Source organism: Castor canadensis, chromosome X, assembly GCF_047511655.1.
Source record: "Castor canadensis chromosome X, mCasCan1.hap1v2, whole genome shotgun sequence".
Taxonomy (NCBI): Eukaryota; Metazoa; Chordata; class Mammalia; order Rodentia; family Castoridae; genus Castor; species Castor canadensis.
In genome coordinates this window covers 99948871-99963971 of record NC_133405.1, presented here as the reverse complement: position 1 = coordinate 99963971, position 15101 = coordinate 99948871, and the positions used below count along the sequence as shown (strand labels likewise).

The following is a 15101-nucleotide window of genomic DNA, read 5'->3' as shown; positions in this document are numbered from 1 at the left end:
CAAGTTTTTGTGGGACTGGGATATAAACGTGCAAAGTAGGCACTTGCAAAGCACAGCTCTACCACTTGAGCCACACCTCCAATCCAAACATTAATTTTTAAAGCAAGAACTTTTAACACCAGATGAACCAAGTAGTAAAAACAAAAATTCCCAGGGAAAAAGGGGAATACTACATAATGATATACCAGTCAACTCCACAAGATTACAGAGAAACCCTAAACGTGTATGCTCTGTGTCTGGCTCCCGCTCTTACAGTCATTGCAGTACACTGAACTCCATAGAGACAGTGCCAGGGCAAATGAGAGCCAAACAGGCACTGGGCGACTCTGTGCCTTACTGAGGAAAAAACTAAACATGGGCAAAGGCTATCCTAAGAAGCTGAGAGGCAAGGTGACATCATATGCATTCTTCATGCAAACTTGCTTGGAAGAGTACAAGAAGAAGCACCCTGATGCTTCAGTCAACTTCTCAGAGTTTTTTAAGAAGAGGTCAGAGAGGTGGAAGACTACGTCTGCTAAAGAGAAAGGGAAATTTGAAGACATGGCAAAGGTGAACAAGGCTTGTTATGACAAAGAAATGAAAACTCACATCCCTTCTAAAGGGAAGACAAAAAAGAAGTCCAAGGATCCCAATGCACTCAAGAGACCTCCTTCAGATTTCTTCTTGCTCTGTTCTGAGTATCGCCCCAAATCAAAGGAGAACATCCTGGCCTCCATTGGTGGCTGGGAGAGGTGTGGAACAACACCACTACAGACAACAAGCAGCCTTATGAAAAGAAGGTGTCCAAGCTGAAGGAAATGTACAAAAAGGATATTGCTGCCTACCAAGCTAAAGGAAAACCCAGTGCAGAGAAAAAGGAAGTTGTCAAGGCTGAAAATAGCAAGAAAAAGAAGGAAGAGGAAAAGATGAGGAAGATGAAGAGGATGAGGAAGACAAACGTGAAGATGAAGATGGTGAAGATGAAGAAGATGATGATGAATAAGTTGGTTCTAGTGCAGTTTTTCTTGTCTATAAAGCACTTAAACCCCCCTTACACAATTCACTCTTTTTAAAGAAAAAAATTGAAATGTAAGACTGTGTATGATTTGTTTTTAAACTGTACAGTGTCTTTTTTATATAGTTAACATACTACCAAATGTGCTTTTAGAAAGCCCTGTCCTGGTGGTACTTTCAATAGCCACTAATCTTGCCTGGTACAGTATGGAAGTTTTAAATTGGCATGGAAATTTAAAGCAGGTTCTTGTTGGTGCACAGCACAAATTAGTTATATATAGGAACAGTAGTTTTTTCATCTTCAGTTGTCTCTGATGCAGCTTATCTGATATAATTGTTCTGTTAACTGAATACCACTCTATAATTGCAAAAAGAGTTGCAGCTATTTTGTTGACATCTGAATGTTTCTAAGTAAATACAATTCAAAAAAAGTGTATGAACATAGATTAACAGAACACAATAGAGAGCCCATATATAGGTCCCCACAGATAGGCCCACACAAATACGCCCAATAGATTTTGACAAAGGTGCAAAAGAAACTCAGTGGAGAGTCATTTTATATGTGCCATTAAATACATGGAAGCAAAAGTATGAATCCCTTTATCAGGTTCAGGTTATTATAAAAATTAACTCAGTGTGAATTCTGGATTGAAGTAAATTTATACATGTATGACAGTGGCCACATGTATCCCACTGAAAATTGTTTAAAAGGAGGGAGGATAGAGTGGGGTTAAGAAAGAGCAATTTAGATGGGAGGTATTTCATCAAAACACATTCTATGCATGTATGTTAATATAACAATGAAACCTCTTTTGCAAATAATTTATGCAGATAAAAAGTTGCAAAAATAAAACAGATTTAGTCATTCTATCTTATAAAAAACCACAGTGAAATGTGAACCTTCTTTTTTTTTTTTTTTGCTATTTATTCATTAGCATACATTTATACCACAAGGGGATTTCATTGTGATAATGCCAGACATGTATTCAGTGTACTTTGAACAGGTTCACCCCCTCTTTTATATCCTCTTAAACCATTTCCCTCCTCCCTCATTTTCAAAGTCTTTGATGTGTTTCAATATAAGGTTTTAAATTTGAAATGTAAAACTATAACATTTTTAGAAGTAAACAAGAGAAAGGAGCAAACACTGGTGAAAGGCTCAAAGGAATTGGTACAATTTTCTTCCCTTCTTCTTATCATTATTATAAATTATTATTATTTTGTTATTCATGGTTTTGAACCCAGGGCCATGTGCTTGCTAGGCAAGACACACAGACTACTATAACAGAATACAGAGCTTAGAGATGGCCCCATACATGTAGTCCAAAACAAGTAGGTCTGACTAATTTTGACATAGGTGCAAAAAAAAATTCAGTGGAGGAAAGAAGGATTTTATTGGAGTACAATCTGATAGAACTGAAAGAGAAATAAGCAAATCCATAATTATAGCTGGAGACTCCAATTCCTGCCTCTCATAGATAGAGCTACTATACCAAACATCAGCAAGACGACAGAATTCACTATACACTGTGCATGATCTAACTTGTAGGACATTCTACCTAACTATAGTGTAACTCACGCTCTTTAGAAATACACATGAAACATCTAGCACCATAGCCATCTGCTGGCAATACCAAATGCAAACAAATTACAAAGCATGTCTTCTGACATTACTGGAATCAAACTATCAATCAATTCACAAAGCCCTCGAGGAAAATCTCCAAACGCTTGGAAATGAGAGAACACAGTTCTCATTAATACATAGGTCAAAAAGAGTCTTGGGGAGGGGGAAATTATTAAAATAAAATGAACTGAATGAAAATGAAATCACTGCCTATCAAATTTGCAGGAAGTAGATGTGCCAACAGGACAATCCGTAGCACTAAATGCTTACATGACAAAAGGGAAAAACTGTCAAAACAATCAGGTAAGCGCCACAAGAAACTAGAACAAGGAAACCAAAATAAACACAAAGGAAGTGGAAGAAAGGGATTAATAAAAAGGAGAAATCAAGGAAACTGAAACTAGGAATATAACAGATGAAAATGAAATATAAAGTTTTTCTCTAGTTAGATCAATACAATTGATTACCCAACAGCAAGACTGGATGACATGAAATGAGACAGATAAGAGATACAATTCACATTATGCCACAAATGACACAGGGAATGTAACTATAGATCCTGCAACACTCAAAGGAAAATGAAAGAATTCTAAGAACATATGAATGTAAATGTGAGAACTCAGACGAAATGGATCGACTTCATGAAAACTATATACTACCAAAACTCAACCAATATAGAATGTACCATATAGTGAATAGCCCAGTAACTATTAAAAAAATTAAATGGAGATTTAAAAGGACTTGAACAAAGAAAGCTCCAGGTCCCCGTGTCACTGGAGAATTCCCTGTAGCACACGTGAAGAACGAACACCAATTTTGCACAATGTATTCTAAAATACCCAAGGGGAAGGAACACTTCTGTGTCAGCAGATTCTTAAAACCACGCCCAGACTGAATGATTCAGGACAAGAAGGACTTACAGAATGCAGCCCAAGGTCCCGGCCATGGCTAGGATTCCTCACAGCAAGAGAACACAGTAAAATCAGCAAAGTGAAAACTCAAGTGGAGCCAAGTCCACAGGACACCGGGGACAGGCTTCCAAGAGTCCTCTCCCAGTCGAGTCCCACAGGTATCTTTTTCCCTCCAGCACAATGTCATGAGGAGTGACATGTCATCTCTCAGGGAAGCCAGTTAGAATCTTGGGGACTCATCATCTACACACCACCTGCCTCAACTTACCAAAATTCCAGAGTCCTAGTAAGGTGGCATGTGTTCTGCATAAACCACACTGTACACACACTGTAGGCACATCGAACAATCTAACGGTCTTGAAAATTGGGGTACCCTTCCCAAATCTAAGTTCCAGACGCCACCAAAAGACCCAACACTGTGTTGGACCCAACACTGTGTTGGACCCAACACAGTGGCCCCAACCTTATTACTGGGGTAGCAGCCTTCAGGAGGATTGGGATTCTAGGCCAGCCCAGTCGCAAGATTTCATCTCAACAGGGCTGGATGGTGTGCACCTGTCATTCCATCTAGGCAGGAAAGTTGTTGGCATGGAGATGTCAATCAGGCTAGGCAGGAAAGGAAGAATAGAGGGGCGCCTGAGGTACAGGCTCCTGGGTAAGTAACTTACAACCCTGCGTTAAAAGCAGCGAAACCAAATCACAGCTTCTTCATCACACTGTAGAATGTCTTCCTGGCAAGTGTTCTGTCCCGAATCTTAACCCCAGTAGCACCAAAAATATTAAAAATGAATGAGTTAATTAATTAATAGGAATTCAGCAAGACAGAAGACCAACATGCAATTGATGAAACTGTTATTTCCATTAGTGACAATATCACCGAGAAACCACACTGTATATTTAATAAACACATATTAGAAAGAAACCCCAATGAAAAATTAGAAAAAAGATCAGCAGACAGGTATTAATTGCCTTTCTTGTCTTTTTTGTTCTTCAGTACTGAGGTTTGAACTTGGATCATTGTGCTTACCAGACAGGTGTTTGATGACTTGAGCCACACACCCTCAGCCCTTTTGGCTTTAGGCATTTTCAAAGGGTCCAGGAAGCCTGGACCAGGATCCTCCTATTTCTGTTCACCACCTGACTGGAATGACAGGTGAACAACACTCCCAAGATAATTTATTGATTGAGATGGGGTCAGGTGACCTTTTTGCTGCATTGACCTGGAAACATGATCCTCCAGATCTCCATCTCCCAAGTAGCTAGGATTGGATGCATCACACAGACAGCCTGTCTGGAAATGGTCAGAAACTCAAGCTCCACTCCAGATCTGTTGTTTAAGCACCAACTACATAGTCATGCAAGTCATGTTCACTTTAATGTTTGAGAAACTCATCCTGTGCCCCCATGCTCTAGAATCAAGGCTAAGACATCTTTATATCCCTGGGAATAGAGGGGGGCTACAACATCTATTTTTAGTAGTGGTTTTGATTGAATAATTCACAATGAAGTGCTTCATTTTATTATATCAATCTTTAGTCTCCCTTCAACTACTCTTCTTGATTGGTTTGGGATAAAAGAAAATTCCAGCCAGGCACCAGAAGCTCATACCTGTAATCCTAGCTACTCAGGAGACAGAGATCGGGAGGATTGAGGTTCAAAGCCATCCAAGGCAAATAGTTTTGTGACACCCTATCTTAAAAAACCCTACACAAGAAAACAGGGCTGGCTGAGTGGTTCAAGTGGTAGAGTACCTGCCTTAGCAAGCATAAGGGCCTGAGTTCTAGCCCCAGTACCACAAAAGTTCTACAATATTGAAGCCTCTTTTTATTTTGTTTTGAAATAGTAACTACCAATTCTGAGGCATCTAGGAAGCTTTAAGAATATCAGTGGTATTCATTGAAAGCAAATAAGAGCACTGAATTTTCTGATTTAATTTTTCATCTGATGTGTTTATATATTAAAGCTTATTTTATGCAATTGGGAAATACATGGCATAAACTCAAGGTGGTGATTTGTGGAAACAGAATGAATTAAAACAAAAAGTAGTCAGTCGCTTCTTTTGCACTGGTAAGGAATATTATCACCAATTTCTCCCCTCAGATCTCTCATCCTCCTCATCTTTTAACATCTTCCCCATTTGAACTTACGCCTCATTAATACAAGGTGCGGTACTGTCCGCACCTTGTGTTCATTGTGGCTCCAACTTTGGAGGCAAGTATAATGGTAACAATGTTGCTTACCTTTTTCCTGGAAAGATCAATCGAAAATGTGAAAGGAAAGTAAACTCCTAAATTCATGAACTCTTAAGTACTTTTTGTTTCCTTACTATAAAGGACATTGAGGACTTACATGAGACTTAATTTCTCATTTAGAAAGGATTTCTCTTCACTTAGTCAGTGGTACCAGAAGACCAGGATCCTAGTAGCTTATGACCACTCCCATCCCATTACAATTTAAAGAAAGCATAACACAGGAAAAGAGAAACCCACATGCATAATGGGGTGCTTATTTGAAGAGTCAGATGTGTCTGACTTCAGGCAAGGCTCAGCTCCTGACAATGAAAACTGCTGACCGCCTTTACACATCTTTATTCGGGGGTAGAGTAAATCCTTCAGTGTTGACATGTATATGTAGAGTAAAAAAAATTGTCAATGGTTATGGCAACACTGTAGATGGGGCAATGTTTGAGGACTCTATGGTATTCCTCAAGCAGAATTTGAGAGCACTGTATAGAGGTGCTGTTATGATAATTTTTATGTTAGCATAAAATACAGAGAAAAATGTAAACCAGAAGACACATAGTAGGTAGTCAGATATTACCGTGCTCTTCCTTCACCCATATAAAACTCATTTCTTTCAACGCAGTTTTTTAAATTGTGAAAAACACATAACACAAGTTCTATCTCAACACTTTTTATTTTATATTAACTCATTTATTAGTTAACATACATTAATTGTGGAAACTAATGTGAATTACTGATACATTTCATTATATACAAACACTAAGCATTGATAATATCCACGCACACTTTGTTGACCTTGCTACCCTACCCAGTTCCTAGTAACCGTCTACTAGTTATGAGTCATTTTTTGTTTGCATCATTTCAAATATGTCTGTCAACTTGTGATGCTTCTTGTTCTGTGTCTGATTCAGTAAGCTTACTATGATGTCTTCCAGTTCCATCTATTTTCCTGCAAATGGAATAATTCCTTTTTTCGTAATGACTAATGATACTCCATAGCATATACATATCAGATATATTCATACATTCCTCTGATACTGGGCACCTACACTGATTCCATATTTTTGGTATTGTGAATAGTACAATAAACTTGGCATGCAGGTAGGTCTTTTTATGCTGACATGTTTTCCTTGAGATAAATATTCAGGAATGGGGTACCTGGAACATATGATACTTTTGTTTCAAAAGCTTTATCTAATACACACATATTTTATACAAATATTATCCTACACACCTACCATATGTAAATTTTATAAACTGATCTTATCTGAGTTACAGAACATTAAAGGACAAAGAAACTACTCCCTCACCCCAGCACATACATTCAAAACATTTTTGCTTAACACTTTAGGTGCATATTTTTCTTAGGGAGCAAATCTTAGCTTTAAGTGTTTCCCATTTCCATTCAGTTGTTCCACATCTTCTGAGAGGTGAAGAATATACAAAGGACTTCTCAGTAATTGGATAAATTGGGATTCTCCCACATGAGTATACTTCTCATCCAATGCTGTCTCACATTATTTTTACACTCATTTTCTCCTCAGTTAGGGTTGTACATGTTAATAAAATTGAGGATTCATTGAAAGCTAAGCTACATCTGTGTCAAAGAAAGGGTTTTTATCCATTCTTTGTTTCCTTGCAATTACTAGAGGAAAAGTGTTTACTGAAGCCTTTCCCACAGACATTACACTTAAGAAGGTTTTTCTCCAGCAGTGTTCTCTGGTGAACAGTAAGATTACACCTCACACTGAAATTTTCCCCACACTGATTACACTCTTATGGCTTCTCTCCAGTGTGAGTTCTCATGTGAAGTGTGAGGTATGAATTCTTACTAAAGGCTTTGCTACACTCAATACATTTGAAAGGGTTCTTTTCCCTGGTGTGAGTCTTCATGTGTTCTAGGACTTAAGAGACCCTTGAAGAATATCCCATTCTTACATTTATATAGTTTCATTCTTGTGTGAATTTTTCTATGAGAAATGACATAAGATTTCACTATGAAGGCTTTCTCACACTGATTATATTTACAGTTTTTTTTTCAGTGATGTTTTTCATGCATTTTAAGACTGCAGTTAGACCTGTAGGTATTCTCACAGCTACTAACATAAAGGCTATCTCTCCAGTGTGTATTCTCTTCTACACAGTAAGATTACCAATCACACAGGTTTTCCTAAACTCCTTACATTCGTGTGGGTTCTCTCCAATTTGAAGTGTCCTGTGTCTTTTCATGTTTGCTTTGTTACTCTCACTACATGTAAAAAGTTTATTTTCCCTGGTGTGAATTTCTACATGTCTCCTGTATAACAGCTCCCAGGTTCCTTACATTCATATTGTTTTCTCCTATAATTTTGCCTGTGACTCTTGAGGGAAGATTTACATTGGAAGGCTTGTTCATGGGGTTGGCATGTATGGGGATTTTCTTCAATGTGAACAATTATGTGCACTTTATGACCTAAGTGTTCCTTGAAGTCTTTCTCACAGCAAATGCACTTATGTGATTTTTCCCTTGTATGAATTGTTTCTGCACAATAGGATTTAGGGTGTTCTAAAAGTTTTCTCACATTGATCACCCTTGAAAGGTTTTTCTCCACTATGTATTCTCAGTGTGACTTAAGAGATATACAACAGCTTAACAATTGTTCACACTGGATACATTCAATCAATGTCAAGGACAAACCTCTTATTGAATGTTTCAGTAGATTCCTCACATTTGTAGCATTTTTCTTTTGAATGACTTGTTTCATATTCTCTAAGAAGTGAGCTATCTGCAAAGGCTTTTCATCCTCAGGGCATTCATGACACTTTTCTCCAGTAAGAATCCTCTCATGTGTTCTAAGCTTAGATGATGAGCTTTTTCACCATTAAATGGCTTTTCTCCAGTGAGAATTCTCAGATGCATGTTCATGGAATAGTAATAGTGGAAAATGTTCCCACCCTGATTGCATTCCAATTTTTTCCTTCTAATATGGGTGTTCTTATGCCTGTTCAGTGAGATTGCACTTAAGACATTCCCACAGTCACTACATTCATAGTATTTTCTCTTTTGTATGTTTGCTTTTGCATGCAGGTACAAAAGAACTCCTGCAAGAGACATTACTATTTCCTACATTCTCATTGGATTGCCCCCCAGAATGAATTCTCTCATGTGCCTTACTATGGAATGTCCAAGATCATTCATAGACTGAAGGCATAGATGACATTTCTCTCTAGAATAAATTTTTGTATTCCTACAAAATATTTAGAATATCTAGGCTTCAATAGTTTCATTACATTTGATGGCATTCCTTCCATGTGTTCGCTTCTTTTTCATACCATGGAGTTTTTCATTTTTCAAACGATCTTGAACAGGTTTTGAATGATGGGTCAAAAGGAGAACTGTCCAATGTAAACACGAATATTGATGAATTTTTTACTTCAGTTCATTTTCTTCTTCCAGCTTCTGGACCAGAATGGGTTTGTGAAGTTGAGATCTTATGGATGCTAAGTTTCTATAGTTCTCCAGCATCACATCTTTGTAGAGCTTTCTCTGAAATGGGTTCATCAATGCCCACTCCTCCATAGTGAGGTCCGCAGCTGCATCCTCAAAAGATAATGACTCCTATAACTGAGTGGTTGTTTTCTCTCGTTCATAATCAGGGTCTGAATCTGACAGAACAGATATCATAGATGGATGTGTGGCTTCCATTGGGAAGTATTTGAAAGCAAAGACACCCAGACAGTATCTAGAAGCAGGATTCTTCTTTTCTTACTTCCATGGTCTGTTTCAGGAAAGGCTCCAGACAGTCAGAAATCCACAGGTCATCAACTTAAGGACATAGCTCAGGTGGCTGCTCCCACACTGTCCTCCAGGCTTTCCTTTGGAAAAAAGAAAAAAAGGTTCTAAACCCATTTAAAGCATATAATTCTATGAGTATATTTTATGAATAAATATTGCATTCTCAACTTCCAGATATATGAGGAGGTACTTCGCATCTAATCTGAAGGCACATAATAAATCACGCCTTTTCTTTAAAAAGCACAGTTCCCATGCTAGGGAATGTAATTGTCTACCATCTATGAATTCACTGAACACTGCTGTTTGTCCAGGTACTAGGATGGACTCAGTTTTCCTAATTCTTTGAGATTTAGTGTCTTTGGCTAGCTCATCCTTCTCTATCATTCCTTACCCCTTCTCTACTCCAGCAGTCATGAATCAGTCTTTCATCCTTTACTTTTATCCTTAACGCTTTATGCTTCTAGATACTAATCTTCATTATTTCAAAAGAATGTAATGTTATGTCAAATGTCTAACATGCATTCATTATAATTGCTAAATTGAGAAATTAGCATTATTTGTATTTGACCACCTATGCAAAACTCATCAGGTTTTCTTTTGGCCAAAGTAACTAGAAATCCCACACAATAAGCTGACAGTTCAGCAAATGTTGTGCTAGCTAATCTGACAATATAATTTGATTCTTTGAACCTTCCAAGCATCTGGAAGAAGGATGGGAAGAGGTGAGGATGTTAGCAAAATAAAGGCACTTTTGAACTCATGGCCCTATTTTTGTTCTAAGGACATTCAGGATGTAGCAAAGTTAAAAATAGCTAAGGCCAGAGCATTTTGTTCAGTTGGCAAAGGAGTCTCTTTAGGTTCCGCATCTGTGAGAATTCTTTCTGTTCTGTAGTACTTTTCAGTATTCTATGAAGTAAAGCAAACAATACTAGCCCAAGTGTTAGCTCTTCTCTTTAATCCTATAAAATCCAGATGTATTTTTATGTGTTATATTTTTCCAAAAGTGACAAAAACTGCTCTGTGGACTTCCCTACCCACCTCCTCTTGGCCTCTGACAGTCAAATACAGCTTGAGGCAAAAAGTGTTTGGATGAATACAAATAGGACTTTTTTGAGGGGACTCTAGTACACTAATGACACAAATGATCAACTCATTGAATGTCTAGCATGGCTCAACACAGTGGGGCAAGGATACAATGGTGCAGACAACTGTTAACAGGGTACTAAAAATCAGTAATGTGCTGCTTGTTGTATATAACGTGCTCCTTGTTGTGGGTATCCCAACAGCACAGTGTCTTCAGAACCCAAAACTCTTTCTGTCTACCTGCTCTGTCCTCCAAACACATGTGTTCTTTATGGCAGTAAGATGGCTCTCATGCCTCCAAATACTGTGGCTGCATGTAGGCAGAAAGAATGCAGTATTGCGTGTCAAAGGGCAGCTAAGTTGGTCCTTTTTCATCAAGAGAACTATAACTTTCCTAATACCTTGCTCAGTAGACCTGTAATTACATCATTTTTCTCAGAGCTTGGTCACAAGGCCAACCCAGCTTCCAGGGAGTCTAGAACGTGAGTATTTTTACTAGGCAAGTTGTCTCCTTGAAAACAGAAAAGAGGAAAATAATGGACATCAGGTAATTAACTATCACAGGTATTTTTGGTGGTACTAGGGTTTGATATCAGGTTCTCATGATTGCTAGGCATGTGCTCTACCATTTGAGACATGCCTCCAGCCTTATTTTTGTGTTGGATACTTCTAAGATAAGTTACCATGGTTTTTTCCCAGAGTGGTCTGATTCATTACTTTCAGGTTTATTACAAAATTTAATTACAAGTGAATTCTGGATCAAATTACATTTTATATGTTTGAAAATTGCAAAATCATTGCTATTGAAAACTATATAAAGCCAGAAGAAGGAAGGAGTATTAAAAGTTATTTAGATGAATATGATCAAAATACATTATATGCATGTATATTAACATCACAACCAAACACCTTTGTGCAATTAATTCATGTGGGCAAAATTTTAAAAATAAAAAGGCACTTAATCATTCTACCTTATGAGATTGAAAGTAATCATCAGGTTATATTTTTTACTACAATTTTGTTAGCATACATTAAAGGAACAAGAAGTTTTCATTTTGTTAATGTCATGAATGAATGCGATACAAGTATACTCCCTCTATTATATTTTCTTAGTGCCCTTTCATCCCTTCCACCCTTTGCAAGCAGTCTCAGGTGGTTATAATTATAAGGACATAAATTAGAAATATAAAACTATAACATCATAGAAGAAAATATATGAGAAAGGCCATAAGGAAGAGGCATATTTTTCTTCTGCTTTCTTTTCATTTTATTATTGTTATTATTTTTGTCAGAACTGGATGTTGAAATTAGGGCCGTGTGTCTGCTAAGCAGGCAGTCTACTACTTGAGCCACGCCCACAGTCTTTCTTTCTTTGGTCATTGTTGCAATAGAGACTTGCATTTGGGTCCAGACTAGCCTTAAGTGTGATCCTCCTATATACACTCCCCTAGTAGTGGTTTAACAGGTGTGTATCACCACACTCAGCCAATGAATGAGATCAGTTTCACAAACTTTTTTCCCAAAATGGCCTCAAACCGCGATTCTCCCAATCTCTACCTCCCTAGTACCTAAGATTCTAGGCCTGAGCCACCATGCCTGGTGGAAGTGATATACTTATCAAGCAGTAAAAAATCACTGTCAGCTCTGAGTTCCATATTCAAAATAACTTCTTAAAAATACATGCTGCTATGCACCTGTCAATCATGCTAAGAAGGAAAGCAAGGTAGTAAGCACCTGTCAATCACACTAGCCAGGAAGCATTGTGGTCTACAAATGTCAATCACACCATGAGGGAATCATGGTGGTGTGTGCAACTATCAATCATACTAGTCAGGAAGTATGGCTGTGTGCTCCTGTCAATCAACTAGGCAGGAAGCCAGGGAACACTGGGTTTTGCACCTATCATTCACGCTAGGAGGGGGAGGCGTTGGTGGTATAGTGGTGAGCATAGCTGCCTTCCATACTAGGAGGGTATCAAAAAACTGAGGAACACCTACAGGACAGGCCAAGTGGGGAATGAACTTGACACCTTGTGTTAAAAATAACCAAAGCCAAGTGACTGGGGATATTATTTACATGGTATAGTGCTTGCCTAGATAGCGTGAAGTCCTGAGATTAAACCCCAGTACCACTTAAAATACAAAAATATATAAATAAATAAACAAACAAACAAAGACCTGCCTTGCAAAAGGACCTTTCAACATATTCAACATATAGCAGTCAGGAGTGTTCTTCTAAGAGGATAAATCACATTTATATAAACACATAAACACTATGAACTATTGCTTCTGGAAGTAAAAAGAAGTCTCCTAAAAATACAAGTTCCTACATCTCCACCAAGGCAGTGCTAGCTTACTCTTTTTTTTGCATAACTTCCAGTATTATCAAACAGAGACACACCCAGTTTCACCCCTTCCAAAACAGACTTATAACTTTCACGAACTTTGACAAAAATCTACAACAAAATTACAATATGGAACTTTAGTTACAAAAGTAACTTATGATGAAAATGAAACCACAACCTATTGGAATCTATGGGACACAGCAAAGGCAGTCCTGAGAGGAAAGTTTATAGCCATGAGTGCATATATTAAAAAGACTGAAAGATCTCAAATCAATGACCTAATAATACATCTCAAACTCCTAGAAAAACAAGAACAAGCAAATCCCAAAACAAATAGAAGGAGAGAAATAATAAAAATAAGAGCTGAAATAAATGAAATGGAAACCAAAAACCCAAACAAAGAATTAATGAAACAAAAAGTTGGTCCTTGGAAAAAATAAACAATAGCCTCAAAAAAAATCAAATACCTAGGTGTAAACCTAACAAAAGATGTGAATGACCTCTACAAGGAAAACTATACACTTCTGAAGAAAGAGACTGAGGAAGACTATAGAAAGTGGAGAGATCTCCCATGCTCATGGATTGGTAGAATCAACATAGTAAAAATGACTATAGTCCCAAAAGTAATCTACATGTTTAATGCAATTCCCATCAAAATTCCAATGACATTCATCAAAGAGATTGAAAAATCTACCGCTAAATTTATTTGGAAACACAAGAGACCATGAATAGCCAAGGCAATACTCCGCAAAAAGAACAATGCTGGAGATACCACAACCCGACTTCAAACTATATTACAAACCAATAGCAATAAAAACAGCATGGTACCGGCAAAAAACAGACATGAAGACCAGTGGAACAGAATAGAGGACCTGGATATGAAGCCACACAACTATAACCAACTCGTGTTTGACAAAGGCGCTAAAAATATATGATGGAGAAAAGACAGCCTCTTCAGCAAAAACTGCTGGGAAAACTGGTTAGCAGTCTGCAAAAAGCTGAAACTAGATCCATGTATATCACCCTATACCAATATTAACTCAAAATGGATCAGGGACCTTAATATCAGATCCGAAACTCTAAAGTTGATAAAGGAAAGAGTAGGAAATACTTTGGAACTAATAGGTATAGGCAAGGACTTTCTCAATGGAACACCAGGAGCTCAGCAACTAAGAGATAGCATAGACAAATGGGACTTCATAAAACTAAAAAGCTTCTGCTCAACAAAAGAAATGGTATCTAAACTGAAGAGAACACCCACAGAGTGGGAGAAAATATTTGCCAGCTACACATCAGACAAAGGACTGATAACCAGAATATACAGGGAACTTAAAAAACTAAACTCTCCCAAAATTAATGAACCAATAAAGAAATGGGCAAGTGAACTAAACAGAACTTTCTCAAAAGAAGAAATTCAAATGGCCAAAAAACTCATGAAAAAATGCTCACCATCTCTAGCAATAAAGGAAATGCAAATCAAAACCATACTAAGATTCCACCTCACCCCTGTTAGAATAGCCATTATTAGCAACACCACCAACACCTGGTGTTGGTGAGGATGAGGGGAAAAAGGAACCCTTATACACTGCTGGTGGGAATACAAACTAGTACAACCACTCTGGAAAAAAATTTGGAGGCTTCTTAAAAATCTAAACATAGATCTGCCATATGATACAGCAATACCACTCTTGGGGATATACCCAAAGGAATGTGACACAGGTTACTCCAAAGGCACTTGCACACCCATGTTTATTGCAGTACTATTCACAATAGCCAAGTTATGGAAACAGCCAAGATGCCCCACTATCGATGAATGGATTAAGAAAACGTGGTATTTATACACAATGGAATACTACTCAGGCATGAAGAAGAATGAAATCTTATCATCTGCAGGTAAATGGATGGAACTGGAGAACATCATCCTGAGCGAGGTTAGCCAGGCCCAGAAGACCAAACATCGTATGTTCTTCCTCATATGTGGACTTTAGATCAAGGGCAAACACAACAAGGGGATTGGACTTTGATCACACGATGAGGCGAGAGCACACAAGGGAGGTATGAGGATAGGTAAGAAACCCAAAAAAGAACAAGATAGCATTCTGCAAAGGAACTAATGCAGAAACTTTAA

At 37.8% G+C, this 15101-nt stretch overlaps 1 pseudogene; it reads left to right on the top strand.

The window, feature by feature from the left end:
• The first annotated feature begins 354 nt into the window (after positions 1 to 354).
• LOC109675786 (high mobility group protein B1 pseudogene) lies at positions 355 to 982 on the top strand (annotated as a pseudogene).
• The last annotated feature ends 14119 nt before the right edge of the window (positions 983 to 15101 follow it).